Genomic DNA, 5,570 nt, shown 5'->3' with positions numbered 1-5,570 from the left:
ATCCTGAAAAGGGCTTGACTGAACAATAAGTTTCCCAGAATAGAATTGTAAATTACCTGTACAGTATGAGCTCAATTTTATTTATAGCTCAACATCCAAATATACACCTAGAAAAAAAAACTTATAAGGAAATGGACTAGCGTAACAAATACTTTCCTTCCCTCAGTGTGATGGCTTTAAGAGAAGTCAAATTGTTTCCTTAAAAGCAGTTTTAATGAGTGTACTTAACATTGAGCTTTGTTTTCTTTTTCCCCCCTATTTTCTCTTCTGACTTTGTTTTAAGCAAACCTAAATATGAACATTGGATTTACTTTTAAAAATTAGGATTGAGGTTGTGGCTCAGTGGAAGAGCACTTGCCTAGCACATGTAAGGCACTGGGTTCGGTCCTCAGCACCACATAAAAATGAATAAATAAAACAAAGTTATACATACATGGAATATAACTTATAAAAAAATTAGGATGGACCAGATGTGCTGGTTCACATCCATAATCCCAGCTACTCCAGAGGGAGGATCACTTGAGCTTATGGGTTTGAGACCAGCCTGGGCAACATAAATAAAATAAAATCACAAAATAACATAAAACAAAATCAATAACATGAAATAACAAAATAAAATAACAAAAATAAAATAATAAAATAACAGCACAAAATAAAAATTAGTAGTATAAGAAAATGAGATTAAATGCATGCTGATTGAAAAGGAAGAAGTAAACTATCTCTATTTGAAGATGATATTATCTTGTGTATAGAAAATCCTAAGGAATCCACTGAAGAACTATTAGAACTAATAAATGAGTTAATTAAGGTACAGATTACAAGCACAATATGCAAAAAGAAATTAAATTTCTGTACATTTATGATGAAAAATGTAAAAATCAAATTGAGAAAAGCAATCTCCATTCCTAATATAATACAAAGAACAAAATACTTGGAAATAAATTTAATAAAAGAAGTATAGAACTTATCCTCTATAAACTATAAAATATTGTTGACAGATGTCAGAAGATTTAAATGAATAGACATCCCATATTCATGAGTTAGAAGACTAAATGTTGAGGTGGAAATCCTTCCCAAATTGGTCTATAGATTTAACACAATCTTTGGAAGGCCCCTAGCTGGCTCCTTTGCAAAACTGAGCAAGCTTGTACCAATAGTCACATAAAGACTCAAGGGACCCAGAATAACTTAAACAGCTTTTTCCATTGAGAAGGAAGAACAGGAGCTGGGGTTGTGGCCCAGTGGTAGAGCACTTGCCTAGCATGTGTGAGGCACTGGGTTTGATTCTCAGCACCACATATAAATAAATAGGTAGATAGATAGGTATAATAAAGGTCCATTAACAACTAAAAACATGTGTTAAAAAAAAAAAGAAAAAAGTTGGAGATTCACATTCCTGATTTAAAATCTGTAGTAGTCAAGATAGTATGATACTGGTTTAAAGACAGACCTAAGAGTAAGGGAATAGAATGAAAAATCCAGAAGTAATTCCTTGCTTTTATAGTCAACTGATTTTCAACAAGAGTGTCAAAACAATTCAATGAGAAGAAATAGTCTTTTCAACAAATGGTGCTGGGACAACTGGATATCTATATGCAAAAGAACTAACTTGGACTCCTAATTAACTCAAAGTGGATCAAAGACCTAAATATAAAACTCTTGGAAGAAGTCAGAGGGGTAAGTCTTCATGACCTGGGATTTGGCAATGGTTTATGAAATATGACATCAATAACATGAACAACAACAAAAAATAATCTTCATCAAAATTAAAAACTTTGGTGCTTCAAAATACACTGCCCAGAAAGTGAAAAGTCATTGTATAGAATGGGAGAAAATATAGCATATCATATATCTGATAAGGGACCTGTATGTAAAATACATGTAACTCAATAATAAAATAAAGAACCTAATTAAAAATTTAAAAGTGGGGCTGGGGCTGGGACTCAGCAGTAGAGTACTCGCCTAGCACATGCAAGGCCCTGGGTTTGATCCTCAGCACCACATAAAAATGAATAAAATAAATGAATTGTGTCCAACTACAACTAAAACGTAAATATTTAAAAAAAATTAAAAAGTGGACAAAGGGTGTCAGACATTTGTCCAAAGAAGATATTCAAATGTACAAATGCATGAAAAGATGCTTAGCACTACTAAGGGAAATGCAAATCAAAACCATGAGATATCATTTCATACCGGCTGTGATGGTTTTAATCAAAAAGCCAGATAATAACAGGTGTTAGGCTATGGAGAGAGCATACATTGCTGGTAGAAATGTGAAATGGTGCATCCACTTTGGAAAATAGTCTGACAATTTCTCCAAAACGTAAAGATACAATTTGACCCAACAATTCCACTTGTTAAACGATAAACCTGGGCTCATTAAAATTTTAACAAGTTTGTTTGAGCATTCAGTGATTCGTGAATTGGCATGAAGTTCAGCAAGAGGTCACAAGAAGAAACTTCTAGAAGGTGACCAGGGAAACAGGACAAAGAATAAAGTTGATTGGTTAAAGTGGAAAGTCCCTAGTTGGAGGTTAGTTGGAGCTTTCTGATTGGCAAAGTCTCTAGTTGAAGGTTAGTTGGTGGTTTCTGATCGGTAGAACTCAAGTTTTCCTTTGCTGTTTACATTGAGTTATGTTTAAGTTAGCTTATTGAAGGAACCCAAGGTACTGGATATGTCTCAGCCTAAGGCCTCCCAATTAATTATTTTAACACATTCCTAGGTATATACCCAAGAAAATGGAAAGCAAGTGTACACAGAAAAACTTGCCCATAAACATTCATATTAGCATTATTCATAAGAGCCCAAAGGTAGAAAGAATCCAAAGTTCATTAAGTGATAGGTGAACAAAATATAGTATATTCCTACAAGGGAATATTATTTGTCACAAATCAACCATAGAAGAACCTTGAACACACTGTGCTAAATGAAACAAATCATTTGCAAAAGACCACAGATTTCATGATTCCATTTATATGAACAGTCCACAACAGGTAAATCTATAAGAATAGAAAAAAGATTAGTGATTGTCTACCACTGGAAAGTGGTAGCTGAAGGGTGCAAGGTTCCTTTCAGGGGTGATGCAAATGTTCTAAGATTGATTATAGGATGGCCACATAACTGTGAATATACCTAAAACCACTGACTTGCAGATTTCTTTCTTTTTGGGGGGTACCAGGGATTGAACTCAGGAGCACTAGATCACTAAGCCACATCCCCATCCCTATTTTGTATTTTATTTAGAGACAGGGTCTTACTGAGTTGCTTAGTGCCTTGTTTTTGCTGAGATCCTCCTGTCTCAGCCTCCTGAGCCACTGGGATTACAGGCGTGGGCCACCTGGCCAGCAGACTTGCACATTTCTAAATGGATGAAGCATAAGGCAAGTGAGTATCTTGGCAAAGCTGTTTACAAAAAAATTGGGGAGCTAATTACTTTAAAATAATTCATAATGGAATTCATTAACTTCAAATTTAATAGATGCATTTAAAATGTGATTCAATTTCTACACATTTAAGGCATGAATTGCTCGAAGAAGGGTGGATACATGTGTGGACCAATTTGACTCATGTGCTATCTGGAGCATGGGTGCAAAAGGTGTCAATTCTTTAATTCCGTCAACCCCTGTGTATGAAAATAAAACAAAAATATAGTCACATACTCCTTCATAAGTGCCATTTCCCCCCGCGGAGTGCCACAACCCCTGTGAAAAGAAAAGAATGTCAGTCAGGTGTGGGTCAAAAATATATTTTCAGAGATCTTTTCTAGGCAGCTCCTCAAGCTGGATTCATGCTTTTGACGCTCTCTTTAATGCCAAGCCTTGAGCAGGACACAGGGACCTGGCTGAGCTCAGGGCCACTAAGAGTAGGCTGAGCCCCGGTCCTGGTGACAGGTTAAGTCACACCAAGGATCTAGCTTGAGGATTTCCTGAAAATTCTTTCCACTTTACTGCTGCTTTCAGCCTCTCCTGAGGCACTGAACGGAAGTTGTGAAGCCAGACACTTTTATAAGAAAGGTAGGGAAGAGGTGAGTCCCGGGGCCCAACTTGCCAACACCGTACAACAAACTCATGGGCCAGGAGGGTTTTGTAAGGAAGAAATAAGTCAGATATTTTAAACAACAGTCCAATACTGCAGGAGGCAGGGAGACAGGCCGCTCTGACTCAGAAGTAATCACCGTGCACTGGCTTATCAGTACATCCACCCTAGAACACAGGACTCCACCGGAGGTAGTTTTAGTTCCACATAACAGGGGCCAAAGGTCACACCTCTGCAACAGGGAAACCTCTATTCCTCCTGCACAGGATCTGGGTAGGGTTTTGCTTATTTGTTTGTAGGAGCAACATTGTTTATTTCTCCTTGAATTTAACCTTAAATCTCTTTAATCCCCACTTGTTGGCAGTTGCTTTTTCACAAGGCTTATAGATTCAAATAGCCCACACACGTGTATACCCATATCTGATCCTCCAACCACAGACTGCCGGCTCCGTCAGTGCTTTTCCCGGGCACTGAGGAATTGAGAATTGCATTTTAGAGAGGAGATGAAATTCCGAACCTCAGATTGATCTGAATCAGACTCAGGCAGCTGGGACAAGTGTGCCCCAAAGACAATGCTTTCTGTACCCAGGAGGATTCGGGGGACCTGAATTCTTAGGCCTCCCCACCCCGACCCACCTCCCATTTCCCAGCAACCAGACTCACTCACTGGGCTTTCTGTCTCTAAAACAAAGACAATCCTACCTGCCCAGCCAGCCTCACCGTTCTGGGGAGGTCATGGATACAGAAGTGCTTTGCGAGTATCACAGACAGCCTGGGCTGATCTTGAAGAAATTGCTTCATTCTTGCTACTACACTTCGATTTATAGCAGGTGTATAAACCCTGTGGTCGTTTTTGTCAGCATCATTCCTCAGCTTAGAATAAAGAAAATGCATTTTTGAAGCAGAGAATGGGAAAGGTAAGTTTAGAAAATGTAGAAAAGGAGGAAAAAAGCATCATGGAAACATGGGGAATCAGAAGGAAATGGCCTTTCTGGAGCGCAGGGCTGGGGAGTCAGCTGGAGTAGGACAGTGAATGCCTCTTACAGCTGCAACAGGACCTTTGATCTCAGTCCTGAATGTATCGAGCTCTGGAACTGCTTCAGCGCTGGCCAAAAGGCGGAGCACCCTCGATGGTGATCCCTGCAACAGGAGGAGCTTCTGGTCAGGGGGCGGGGCAAAGGGCGGGTAGGGGTGGGGCGGGGCAGGGGGCGGGGCCAGGGCAGACCCGGGCCAGTTGGGTCTCCTGGCTTTGCTGAGGACTCCTGTGGTCAGTCCCCGGGGTCATTGGCTCCCTGGCCATGGTGCCAGCTAGGTTCAGGCTCCTATTTGTTTCTCGGTGGCCCCGCCTCCTGGAGAGATCTGACACCATCAGGTCCTCAGGCATCCTCTTATGCCCTATGTATGTATTTATTTATTTAAAAAAAACAATAGATGATTATTATCGTGAAAAGTATTCAGTTCACAAAGAAGAAAATAAAAACGGTAATTTCACCTAGTAGTCCTGATCACTGCCTTTTCACATCTACAGTTTAAA

This window comes from Ictidomys tridecemlineatus, chromosome 2 (genome assembly GCF_052094955.1).
Source record: "Ictidomys tridecemlineatus isolate mIctTri1 chromosome 2, mIctTri1.hap1, whole genome shotgun sequence".
Taxonomy (NCBI): domain Eukaryota; kingdom Metazoa; phylum Chordata; class Mammalia; order Rodentia; family Sciuridae; genus Ictidomys; species Ictidomys tridecemlineatus.
The sequence above is the reverse complement of the archived record's forward strand: the minus strand, read 5'-3'. Positions refer to the sequence as shown.